The 14206-nt window shown below is 39.9% G+C and overlaps 1 long non-coding RNA gene across 2 annotated transcripts in view; it reads left to right on the top strand.

Moving 5' to 3' along the window:
• The window catches only part of LOC143990207 (uncharacterized), a 54633-nt gene that overhangs the window by 32571 nt on the left and 7856 nt on the right, over positions 1–14206 (top strand). For both annotated transcript variants that reach the window (XR_013277216.1, XR_013277214.1), the window contains exon 2: positions 6384–6459. This is a non-coding gene — a long non-coding RNA (uncharacterized LOC143990207). The remainder of the gene's footprint in view (positions 1–6383; positions 6460–14206) is intronic.

The following is a 14206-nucleotide window of genomic DNA, read 5'->3' as shown; positions in this document are numbered from 1 at the left end:
CACTGTAAGCCCTCACAGTTATTCTTGTTGGGCGCAAGAACGGGCCTTGTGTTGAAATATTATATCAAAAATTGTAATTACATGCCCTGTTAAACAGGGACAGAAAAATTGGGCCTTGGGTGGTGGTGCCACAAAACTGTAACCCCTCACAGATCCTCTTTTTTGGCACAGGAGCGGGCCCTACTCTGAAATATTATATCAAAAATTGTAATTACATTCCACTGTTAAACAGTGGCAGAAAAATTGGGCCTTGGGTGGTGGTGGTGGTGCCCTAAACCAAAAATATTGTTGGAAGCTAGCGTCATCAAGATTGAGGAGGAATAGCATAGTCAGCATAGGCGGACTTCAAGGTATCCCAGATCCATAGAAAATTCAATCAGTTAAATTAGGATCAGGTGCTTGATAGCTGCTGATCCAAGTCTAATTGATTTTCATGAATGGGAGCCTATCAACAGAGTCTGTGGACAGGCGCACTCTTTGATCCATTACAAACAGCAGCACTGAATGTGCATTCAGAAAGCATGCTGGATGCAGGACAGACCAGTAGCTCAATTGCATATTGAGCAAGTTCTGGCCAGTGGTCAATCCTCAAGACCCAGTAACCCAGTGGATGCTCTGTTGGAAAGGTCTCCAAGTCTGCCTTATGCCCCTAGATATTCCTGCACCATATAATGCAGATGCTGGCAATGGTTGCTTGAACCAATCAGACCTTGGCGCTGAGGACTGAAAAATTGTATAAAGGCATCAGTCAGGCGACCACCTTCTCCACCACTTTTCCTCTGACTAAACGCATTGTCTAGCACCAGGAAATGGTAACCTTCCAGGGTCTGGAAATGCGTTACACAAACCTTTCTTCAAGGCCTCCTGAAGATGTTTCATCATCTGCTCCCCCTGCGAAGGCAGGATGAGTTCTGCAATTTTACCCTTGTGGTGGCAGAATGGAAGGTTTATGCACAGTTGCAAGACTCTGGAGGACTCTATACCTTGATGTCCATGGGACCAGGGGCGTAACTATAGAGGGTGCAGTAGTCACGACCGCAACCGGGCCCTGTGATGCAGGGGGCCCATGCAGCCCCCTCTACATATGGCTGGCAGCAGCATAGGCAGCTAGGAGTACCAGTGCACCATGTACACGGGTGGCTGGAGGTGGAGGGTGACTAGCAGAGCTCCATGCTCGACTATCGCACTGGCTGCTCTTTAGTTGTGCATTCCCCGCATGACCTGTGTCCTCAGCCGGCTCCTCAGAGTACCCCTCTCCTGCTCCATGCATTGCCGCTCAGTCCAATGTTTGTTCTCCCCAGCCAGAGTCCCCCCCCCCCCGAGTCCAGCCCACACTGCACTGCATACTTCTCCCAGGTAAACAAACTTTAAAGAGGAGCTGCACCTAAAAAAAAAAATTAAAAGCCAGCAGCTACTAATATTGCAGCTGCTGACTTTTAATAATATCACACTTACCTGTCCCAGGTTCCAGCGATGTCGGCGGCAGATGATGAGCGATCGCTCGTCTCGCTGCAGCCACCGCCGCCATCCTCTGTCAGGGAATCGGGAAGTGAAGCATGAGGGCTTCACTGCCCGGTTCCCTACTGCGCATGCGCGAGTTGTGCTGCGCTTCTCTTATGGTCCACCGCTGTGTCTCTGGGAACTGTGTGTTTCCCAGAACACAACGGGGGGGGCGGAGCGATGCGGGGGTCTGCGGCGGTCTGGCCGGAAGTGGGTGCAGTTACCTGGATTATCCAGGTAACTGCACCCCCCTCCCCCCCGAAAGGTGCCGATTGTGGCACCGGAGGGGGGGAGGGATAATACTAGCGGAACTTCCCCTTTAGGGTGAAGAACCGCTTTAAGCACACAGATGCAGTGCAGCCCTATGAGAGCCCCCCGGAGGACACTGCAGGCTTGTCTGCCAGCCCCCCTCCTCCCCCATCATAAACAGATGATGAAAGGTCTTTCTGGGAGATATGCTGATCGCCCGTCCAGCACAGTGGATGGAGCCCAGGCCAACATGGATGAGTGCTCGGCCTACAGCTTGGTCATGGTGAGTGAGAGGACACCATCCCCCACACACCATTACATTCCCCCTGGGGACAGGGACCCCTTCTCACATGGGGACAGGGACCCCCACCTCCCCTGGGGACAGGGACCCCTTCTCACCTGTGGGCAGTAACTTCATCTGCCCTGGAGAAAAGGACCTCATCTCTTCTGGGGACCGGGACCCCATCTTGCCTAGGGACAGTCCCCCAATGTGGCACCTAAAAATAAAAAATAAAATAATAAAAAAAAACTACTGATGCCAGTGGTGGAACTACAGGGCTCACAAAGGTCATACCTGTGACCACGCCCTGGAGTTCCACCGCCGGACTCAGAGGGAAGGGCCCTGGCTGGGGTTCAGGGGAGCCCTTCATGGTTTCTTGCATCGGGGCACTGAAGGTTCTAGTTACGCCACTGCATGGGACTCCAGAGGCACCAGCAGCTTCAGATATCTGTTTGCTCCTATGTAATGGTGTTTTAGCAGCTGCTCTCTTGATCCGATGCATGGATCTGGCAGAAATCTTCCTCAGTGTGCCTTTATCTGCACGAAAACCTGTCTGTGCTCTGAGTCAGCCACAAATCTCTTAATAGTGTGATGATCACACTTAACTTTTCATGAAATATCTAATGTTTTCATACCTCTTCCAAGGCATTGAACTATTTCACTCTTTTCAGCAGAAAAGAGATCCCTTTTCTTCCCCATATTGCTTGAAAATAGTGCTCTGATTAATAATGTGGAACACCCTCCTTTAGTAGTTTTTCACCTGGCAATCTAGTAGTAGTAGTTCACCTGGCAATCTAATTATCACAGGTGTCCGGGATTGTTTTCAGTGATCAAAAGAGCCCTGAGACACAATGCCATCCATGAGTTAAACTGAAAAAACTAAATATTTATCTTTGTGACACTGAAATAAAATTTGCATAATAATTTGGAACAGGGTATATATATATATATATATATATATATATATATATATATATATACAAGACTATATATATATATATATATATATATATATATATACAAGACTGTATATATCCATATTAATACACTGCCTGTACTGATTAAATATCAAGTAATCACTGAATATATAGTCTATGCTAAATGCAGACTATAGAGTGCTCTGTGATTGGCCAAAGCATGCAAGTCAGGTGCATGCTTTAATCGCTCATCATATAGCAACGCAGTGCGATCTCACAGTGCATTATGGAGCATTCCGTGGCGCTTGATTTTCCTGTGAACGCCCCATAATGTTCGCTGTTCTGCAAACGGGCAAACACCCAATGTTCGAGTCAAACTTTTGTTTGACCCAAACATCGAGCTCATCCCTACTGCTCAATGCTGAACTATGAAAAATTACAAAATATACAAATAAAATACACATACGGGAACTGTTTATCCTGGCAATTTTTTTTAAAATATTTTTTAAATCGAGTCTTGAGAATTACACAGCTGTCCCACACAGCACAGTCCTGCCTTGCAGGTCAGTAATCCTGATCATTCTCTACTGCATTTAGTATTACTTTACTATCTTGTCCCTTCCCAATCTGTCACTGCACAGAGTAGGAAAAGCAGGACACTTATGAGCACATATCTTTATCATTCTTCTCTCTCCTTCTATCAGCTTGCCTTTTGTTTGAACAGAAGCACTGTATTTCAGGTTACAATGATATTTGTCTTCTTTCCTTCTTCCAGTCTGAGCTTTGCTGTACAAGGGATTTCTAGAGGCTAAAACAGGTCATCTTCAGGTACTTACACTAGTTGCATTAAACAAAATACACTCAAAGATGCATTACTGAATACAGACCTGCTATAATATGTGTAGTTTCTATAGAAACATAGAAACATGATGGCAGAAAAGGGGCACGTCGTCTATCGAGTCTGACCAATTTTTTTTTTACGTTTTTTTTTTGTTCTTGAATTTATTTCTTTTTTTTTTCCATTAACTTTTTTGTCTGAGTATAGATCTATGTTTGTCCCAAGTATGTTTGAAGCCGTTTACTGTTGACTGTCTCACTGCCATGGCTGGAAGTTTATTCCAATCATCAACTGCCCTTTCAGTAAAACAATACTTTCTAAAAGCAATTTTGACTAATTAGCTTTCTTCTAGTTAGTTTGAGGTAATGTCCCCATGTTCGTTCTTGATTGGTTTCATATAGAAAAAACTACCCTCCTAAACCTTTTTCATCCCTTTGATGTATTTAAAAGTTTCAATCATGTCTCTCCTTTCCCTTCTTTATTCCAGACTGTACATATTAAGTTCCTGAAATTGTTCTCATTCTATCTTATCAATATCTTTCTGTAAGTGAGGTCTCCAGAACTCGACAGAGTATTCTAAATAAGTTCTCACTAAAGATTTATATAGGCCCGGGGAATCAGGACCATCTTCCTCCTGCTGGTGATCCTTCAAGCATTGCATCCTAGAATTATATTCGCTTTTTCCACTACCTTGTCACACTGTTTGCAATCCACTGAAATAGGCACCCCCCAAATCTTCTTCCTTTGTAGTGCTGACCAACACTGTACCCCCAATGTTGTACTTTCTTAAGGGATTCTTGTTCCCTAGATGCAATATTATACATTTAGGAGCATTGCAGTCTCCACTGCTTTGACCAATCTTCCAGCAATACCAAATCATGTTCCATATTACAGACACCTCCAGGAATATCAACCATATTACACACTCTTGTATGATCAGCAAAAAAAAAAAAAAAAAAAAATACTCTGCCCAACAAACCTTTAGTTATATAACTTACATGTAGAAATCGAAATCGAACAGGACCCAGTATAGAGCCTTGTGGTGCACCACTAGTGACTGCTCTCTGTTCTGAGCAAACCCCATTTACAACCACACTCTGGTATTTATTCTTTAGCCAACTGCATATCCACTGAACCATCTATGCGTTAAGTCCTAGCTTGTACAACTTTTGTGTTAGATCATTATGTGGAACTGTATCAAATGCCTTGCTGAAATCAAGATATGCTATGTCCACAGCACCACTCTGCTCCAAAACATTGGTAATATAGTCAGAAAATTCAGTCAGATTAGTCTGACATGGTCTGCCCTCAGTAAAGTCATGCTGCTTTGGGTCCAGCAAACTGTGTATTTTTAAGTTATTAATGATCCTTTTCAGGATACAGCATAGAGATTAAAGCTGCTGCTAAAAAAACAATATTTCACCAACTTCTTTGGCATCTGAAATGTACACTGGTGAATTTGCATTTATTTATTTTTTGATACAGTCTAAGATGATAAGGTGTATACATGTGTCTTTTTTATGTCAACTGAAATAAACTTTATATTTTTATACATGCATTGTATTTTTCTACTGAGCACCATTCCGCAAAGTCCCACGGGGTAATTTTCTTGTTTTAAAATTGTTCTAAACAGGGCTGGAGCAAGGATTTTTAACACCCCAGGCGAAACCTCACTTTTCTGCCCCCCTTGGCTCCACCCCTGAATCCACTTTCTTTGCCCTGTCCATGTATACCCCACCTTTTTAATTAAGTGCCCATCAAATGCAGCCTCACCAGCACCCATCAAATGCAGCCTCACCAGCACCCATCAAATGCAGCCACACCAGCGCTCATCAATGCAGCCACATCAGCGCCCATCAATGCATGTTTGCTTGCTTCCATTTATTTGGGAGTCGGGACACAGACACAGTCCTCTGCTTCTGCTGTGCCTCTAACATGTGCAAATAAAGCGGCAGCTGCCTGCTGAGACTTAGTTGCTTGCTGCAGAGAGAAGAGAGTAGGAACACCAATGGCCCAGCGCCCTAGGCAGCCATGAGCCCTAGGCAGCTGTCTAGTTTGCTTAGTGGTAGCACTGGCCATGGTTCTAAAGCCTTAATGTTTTATACATTAATGCATTCCCTGCATTAAAGTAAAAAATGTTTAGGTAAATGTATTGCCCCCTCACTCCCCTTATACTTACCTGAATCTTCACTCGATCAAATGCTGTGCCCATCTGCAGCGGCTTCCTCCTCTCACTTCCTGGTCTCAAACAGATACAGACAGTGTGGCTCAGGATCAGGCCCACAGGTATGCAACAATAGGAAGTGGTTTCCTATGGTGGCACACTGTAAAAAGGAGTAGCCAGGAGCACTGGACCAGAAGATGAGGTTTAAGGCCTCTCTGTGCAATTCCATTGCACAACGCAGGTATGTAAAAACTTTATTGTTATTTTTTTTAAACTTTGAGTTTATAATCACTTTAAGGTAAATAGAAAAAACGAGTTGTTCGTTAGATTTTTCTATGTTAAGCATAGGCATACTAAGTATAGTGTAAATGTAACACGTATATATATTTTACACAATATTCTTCTTGAAAATGCCTTTGCCCTTTTTCTCTTTAGGAGGATGGTGTCATATTTGTTCAAGAAGTCTGCAAGACCAGTGAATGAGATCATGGCCCAGAGATGACATAGTCAAGTGAGTACTAGTGCCCGTACAGTTCTTGTGTAAAATATGTAAAAATCTGGCCATACATGGATAGAATTTCTGAAATTTCTGCTGAATCGTCTGAAATTATCTATTATCTAATAACTATTATTGTTGAATGAATCAAGCAGAACATTCTCATCTGAACAGCACCCGCATCCAATCCGATGCAAGTAATTTTGATTATTCTGACAGCTACATGTGTTGGCTGTCACAATTAAATAACTGACACTAGAGAGAGATCAGGCCCTTTTGAAGCCTTGCAAGTTTAAATTTGCTGTAAAGTTACAAAGTTGCAGTTCGATTACTGGGGGGAGAGGTGCATAGCAATATGGCAAGGGTATGATTATGAATGTTAAATCATTAAATAATGATATTGAGTTACTAAGGGAATTTAGAATGTTTCACACAAAAAACTGTGTGCAAATAAAATAAGTAAACATAAATTTGCTTTTGAATGATTGGACAATTTAAATAAAATCATGCAATTTTTGGAGTGAACATTCTGAACTCCTTTAGTAAATTATTCTCAGTATATTGCTTTTCTATAAATGTGGAAACAAACACAATTTGCAGCGTAATTATTTCTCAAAATGATTACAAAGGAAAATGTTAAGTTACTCAAAACAACCCAAAAATGTTAAAAATGTTAAGTTACTCAAACCAAAAATGTGAATACTGAAAAATTACAGCTGTTTTTTTTTTTTTTCATTTGATCAGAGCCTATTGGTTTTCTATATTTTTACTTTAATTAAAATCAATCAAATTATAAAATGTAGTCAATATTTAAATTCTACAACCACATTTTGATTGTTCAGACTTTTAAACATAGCATGTTTCATTGATCAGTAAGGAATAAGTCTAGAAGTTATTTAAATACAGCCAATGAAAAAAAATCTCCATTTGCATTTCTCAAACTCCCTGACTGCAGGCTTAATGCCTAGTTTTGCTGATGTTCACATTCGAACATACAGTTCACACTGCTGTTTAAAAACATTTCTGGGTTTACTATTTTGCTTCCCTTGCATTTTGTGAGTTATAGTTGTCTTACATCCTGAACACTTTGTTGTTTTTCTATAAAGTTTACATTATAGCATATAGCATATATCATGCACTAGGTTAGTTATTTCTACATTTTGGCAATATTTTGCTGCTGATTATTTTGTTTCTTACTAGAAAAATATGTCCTATCCTTAAACACAGTTTCAATATCTCAGATATATAACAGACATTCACACAAATAAAAACTGCATTAAATTGGAAAAGCAAACTAAAAAGTGAAATTAAATAGTAAAAAATAAAATTAAAAGTAATTAAAGGCTTGACATGAGAGAACTTAAATGGCTTCCATTGTTGACCTCTAACGCAAAAAAATGTAAGTTGAATGGCTGTCTCAAACTTACACCAACACATTTAATTTCTAATCTCTGAACAAGGACATAGACTTTTCTCTAACCAAAGACTCGTTCCCAGTCAGTAGCTTATAATGCATTAAAACTAAATGGACAACATAACATCCAAGAAACTATCATTTTCATGCATTTTCTTTCATGACAGGCTTACTATAAAAAGGATTGCATTTTTTTCCTTTAAATTCATGTGGTTTCCTAGCCTAGATCAACACTTTTTTCTTTTTTTTTTAGTTTAGTTTAGGACATTGTGGGAAGGGTTAGTAACTCTGTCAAGTTTTAAATTATGGTCCTTGTACCGACTGGTGAAACTTTTCCTCACTTCCTCCTGGGAGCTTGAGATATTATTCATTGTAAAGCCCAGCTATTTCTCAGCACAGCAGTTAAACTAGACTAAATACAGATACAAAAGGGGTGTGGAGTTCCACCTGGTAGAAATATAAATCTATGTTAATTAATTTTATAAAAACTGTAATTTTTTTTATTTTGAAACATCATAAAATGAAAATATGTTTAATCTAAGTTTTCTGTATACTCCTGCAACTCCACTGTAAATATATTGTAAGTAAGTTTATCGTGAGAGACTAATACTGGCATGTGAGCTATGTACTCTCCTCTCTCTCTCTAATTCATGCATCACTAATTACATTTAAGCTTCCAAAGCATGTACGATACAGATTTAGAAATATAGAAACAGAAAAGTCACATCAGAAAAAGACTAGTAGAGTAGTCCATCGCTTCTGCCCATTTTTTCTTTGTTGTTGTTTTTTTGCTGTTTTTTACATTAACCTTGTTGTCTGACTATAGATTTATGTTTATCCCAAGCTATTTATTGTTGACTGTCTCACTACCTCTGTTGATAGTTTATTCCAATCATCAACCACCCTTTCAGTAAAATAAGATTTGTTTTGAACTTTCCTCCAGTTAATTTGAGGTTATGTTCCTGTGTTCTTGTTTTTGGTTCCATATTGAAAAGCCTGCCCTCCTGAATCTTATTCAACCCCTTGATGTATTTAAAGGTTTCAATCGTGTCTCCCCTTTCCATTCTTTCCTACAGACTGTACACATTAAATTCCTGAAGTCACTCTCGATATGTTTTTTCCCCCAAACCTTTCACCATTTTTGTTACCCATCTCTGAACTTATTCTATCTTTTCAATATCTTTTTGTAAGTGAGGTCTACAGAACTGGACACAGTTTACAGCTGTGAGTGAAGTGAAAATATTACTGAATCATGCAGCTGCACCTCCATTAACATAGTTCTTAAAGGGAATTTTAACAGACTCAGAAAAAGAAAACCTTTGAACTAAAAATGATAAATCAGTTTGAAGCAAAAGATGAACTGACGGTAGACCTCAGACTTCGAAATGACTACCAAATAAATGTATTAATTATTTGTTTTTTGTTCAATAGCCCACTCTTGGTATTATCTGGCTAACTTGGTCACGTCTATTGTCCTGTGTTTGTGTGTTTTTTCCAGAGATTGTTATATTTGCAGGTTTTTCTTAACATCTGTGCACCAGTGCTGCTTGGACTGAGAAGAAGGGGTAGACCCCTGAAAGAATGTCCTGAAAATGTAGCTTTATTGGGACTTTATTTTATAATAAAAGATTTGTTAATAAAAAGTGTCAGTGTATTTATATTGATGTTTTTACCACTTACTTATTCACATTGGGGTGGGGGGGAGGCTCTTATTGTTAAAGGAGGATCCAATATTCAATAAGCTTCTTCTCATTTACAAGTGAACAAGATGTTTTTCCAAAGGTATCTCCCATGTTGAGGCTGTGTGGTTGGTATAGTTCAGGAAGGGGGACACATGTTTGTTCACCTTCTCTCCCGGCTAGCCAGGTGGCATACTCAGATAAGGGTCTGTTCTTGATTTTAGGAAGGACTCAGTGATTTTTTTGCATGAGTTTTTTTTTTGCATGAGGTTTCCCCTAAAAATTCATAGACAAACTTCCTAGACAATGTCACCACAAAGCTTCTAATCAACTCCATGGTCATCTCTTGCCTCGAGTACTGCAACTCAGTCCTCACTGGTTTACCTCTAAATAGGCTATCCCCACTTCAGTCCTTAATGTTCCACCTTACAAACCACTCAGTTTCTGCTATACCCCTCTGCCAATCCCTCCATTGGCTGCCACTCAACCAACAAATTAAGTTCAAGAGACTAACAATAACTTACAAAGCCACCCATAACCTGGCCCCCAGCAACATCACTAACCGAAAATACTAATACCTAAATCACTAGCCTCAAAATACTAACATAATCATTCTCTTTGCTCCTTCCCAAGACCTTCTGCTCTCTAACTCCTGTACTGTCTATCCTCAAGTTTTAAAGAGCTGCATAAACTGTTGGCACTATATGAATCCTGTATAATAGTAATAATAATAATAATAATAATAATAATTAAAAAAGGAATTTAGCATTTTTAATGCTGTCCTTTAACCATTATCGAGATTGCTGCTCTCCACCAAACAAAAAATGTCTCCAGTACAGTACCCAACCCCCTATGGCATTTGTTTTGCAACCCCTTCTCTATTAGGCTAGAAAATGGTCAATACCTTTTTTTTAACAGTAAGCTCTCAATGATTGCACTGGGGTTTGAACTCAGCACCCTACCGTTATAGTGTTTGCCAAACCTGCCTCAAACCAAACTCAGGTACATTTTACTTATCCCTAATGGTAAACATATGACACTTATCAGCAGACAAATTGGGTTACAGCATAACTTTGATACCTCACATATGATGTTCATGGCATTAGACCACATACATGAGAACCCATTGGGTGGAGATTTGGATAGACTGGTTCTAAAAACGAAAACATACTGGATTTACTTACTTAAGGTCACATAACCACCAGGGTTGAATGCTATATTTAACTACAGACTATTTCAATATTAAAAATACAGGATATTGTATAAACTTCTTTGGACACATAACATTTTGGCTGTAAGGAATAAACACTTTGTATTAATGCGATGGGAAGGTGATGATGGATGCTCATGTCCCAGGCTTTACCGATGCCTGCAGGATGACAGGCGTGGGAGGGATGGATACATGAATGCCACAACTTACTCCTGAAAATGTATTAAGTTAAACCTATTTTACCTAAAAATTTAACAGTAGAATTTTCTTGAGACATTAAAGCGGTGTTTCAGCTGAAAAATGTTTTTTTTTAAAAGTTAGCAGCTAAAAAAAAAGTAGCTGCTGACTTTTAATAAGGAGACTTACTTTTCCAGGGCGCCTGCGATGTCGGCCGCCAAGGCCAACATGTCCCTCGGCTCTTGGGTCCCAGCGCCACCATCCTCACTAAGAGAGGTGGCTTCACTGCCCGTTTCCTACTGCGCATGCGCGAGTAACACGGCGCTTTGTGAATGGGACGTGCTGTGTTAGGGAACACACAGTTCCTAGAACACAGTGTGCCCCATTACCCAGAAGACAACGCAATGAGGAGAGAAGACGAAGATCACCAAGGAGCAGGAAGAAGGCAGATTAGGAAGACTGCCTAGCAACAGGGATTTCTGACAAGGTAAAAAAAAATTTTTTTTTCAAATGTTTTTTTAAACATTTTTTTAAGAATATTAATGATCTTTTTTTTTAGGGCGGCCCTCCACTTTAAGTATAATTAATAATTGACAAAGAGAACACTAAGAGGTTGAACATTATTATTATTATACACAATTTATATAGCGCCAACAGTTTATGCAGTGCTTTACAACGTATGGGGGGGGGCAACACAATTACGGTACAATACAAAAGGTACAGGAGGGCATGAACATGCTATATATAACATTGAAAATAGATTATATAAATGTTTAAATTATGTATTACTGTATTATGTTAAAAAAGGGAGACTGGAGGGCATTAAAGTCTTGTTTCTGGGTCCCTTTGCTAATATAGGTGGGAAACTCATTGGTGCCCCCCTCCCAGTGTAGGCACCTACTGTTGGTGCTTGTTTGGCAGGCAACTTGCAAAGGGCTGCAGAGATCTGTAACCTGACTGAAACTTTTTTGCCATCATTGTGCACTGTGTACTCCTGATCATGGTGGCTGACTAGGTGAAGGGGCAGAGAGGAGTTCCCACAAGTCTCTCTTAAAGGGGGGACTGCCTTCTTCCTCACTGGACTGGTTGCCGCAATGCCAGGCGTGGCTAACAAGAAAAAGAAAAGGAGCACCCTAATACCACATCCAAAAAACATAGGATCCAAAAAGAAAAACTTAATTTTTCTCAAGTAGTCAGATTTTACAGGTACAAAGCTAAACCAAAATGGGAGTGGCTAACAGACACTAAGGTTACCCTGCAACACATGTGAAGGGGAGCCACCAAAACATAGAGATAAGGGTTGTGTGGAAGAGGCCATTGTTTGGCCTCTTTGCCATTGGGGATATCCCTATGTTGATGGTATGTGGTCTTTTATGGTTTAGGGAGGGGAGAATGCACATTTTTTACCCACCTCTCTTGGCCATCCAGTTTTTTTGCTATGGTAAGGATCTGATATGTATTTTAGGGAAGTTCAAGCTTTCTTTTCCGTTTTTTTGCGTGGCATTTACCCTTAAAAATTATATCAGAATTATAGGATCTGGGATGGAATTTAGGTGATCCCAGTCTTTTTTTTTACATTTTTGTAGAAATACCCCCGTAGGAGATGCTTTGTTTGTTCAGTCTGTTACTCTGCCTCTCAACCCTAATAACAATCTCAGCCCCCTCTGGCAAACCTGGCAATAGTGTAAGTGCAGTGACCAATTAGAAACACACACGTTATGATAAAACACAGAAATTGTCTTTATTGCAATATTTCTGTGGAAAGATGACAGACAATAACGGTACATATTCAATAATCAACTAGAGAACAATAACTGTGATTTAAGAGCTATACAGCTCTCAATCCTATATTCAAGATGTGACCCGACTAGTCACCTCACAATGGAATGCTTCACCAATCAATGAAGGTGCACCTTGATATGCACCTGGAATCCCCCTCTCTCAGGCTGGATGTCAGTGGCGGCCTGAATTGCGTGGGGAGATCATATTAGGGCCCCTCTTAAAATCTTAAAATCTATATCAGAACTAAAGGGCCTAGTATGATTTTTTTGGGGAGAGATCCCACTCCTTTTTTTCAGTTTCTCTGATGTTTGTTTGCATTCACCTCTCAGTTGGTAATCCCTGGCTAAAAGCTAAACATGCTGGGTGGGGTTGAGTCACTGGTTGTTAGGACACATGCAATTGCCAGCTCCCTAACAACCAGGGGGAAGCTGTCACCGTTAGCAGTGGTAATAATATCAGTGATACATTTTTCATTTCACACTGCAGCTGGAGGTTCAAATAGGTGAATACCCATTTATTCAGCTGGTTCACAGAGGAATCTTCATAGACTGTACATAGTGAAGGTCTCATAATATTTCCTCTGCTGGTTGAATATTCTAAGTCTATAATGTTTTACGGTTTTGTTTATTGGTTATGGTTAACTCTCTTGAATCTTGAATGAATGTAAGAAGTTACATTCGCCCAGTGAAAGGCAACAGGGTAACTATTACACATGTTATAAACATTCTGGGCAATATTGATTACATTTGCAAGAATGTGGAACAATTCACAAAATGTATATATATATATATATATATATATATATATATATATATATATATATATATATATATATATATATATATATATATATATATATATATATATATATATATATATATATATATATATATATATATATATATATATATATACACAATATCTCACACTTTGCTAGAATGTAAAGTAGAGAGTGTACAGCTTGCATAACAGTGTAAATGTGCTGTCCCCTCAAAAGAACTCAACACACAGCCATTAATGTCTAAACTGCTGGTAAAAAAAAAGTGAGTACAGCCCCAAGTGAAAATGTCCAAACTGGGCCTAATTAGCTATTTTCCCTCCCCAATGTCATGGGACTTGTTAGAGTTACATGGTCTCAGGTGTGAATGGGGAGCAGGTGATCTCATACTTGTCACTGGAAATTCAAAATGGCACCTCATGGCAAAGAACACTCTGAGGATCTGAAAAAAAGGATTGTTGCTCAGCATAAAATGGCCTAGGCTATAAGAAGATTGCCAAGACCCTGAAACTGAGATGCAGCACCGTGGCCAGGACCATACAGCAGTTTAACAGGACAGGTTCCACTCAGAGGCCTCTTCATGGTTGACCAAAGAAGTTGAGTGCACGTGCTGAGTGTCATATACAGAGGTTGTCTTTGGGAAATAGATGTATGAGTGCTGCCAGCAGTGCTGCAGAGGTTGAAGGGGTGGGGGGTCAGTCTGTCAGTGGTCAGATCATACA

The sequence above is a fragment of the Lithobates pipiens genome, unplaced genomic scaffold (assembly GCF_037356315.1).
Source record: "Lithobates pipiens isolate NorthernLeopardFrog02 unplaced genomic scaffold, aLitPip1_a1.2 Scaffold_18, whole genome shotgun sequence".
NCBI lineage: Eukaryota > Metazoa > Chordata > Amphibia > Anura > Ranidae > Lithobates > Lithobates pipiens.
This window is presented reverse-complemented; position numbering and strand designations above follow the sequence as displayed.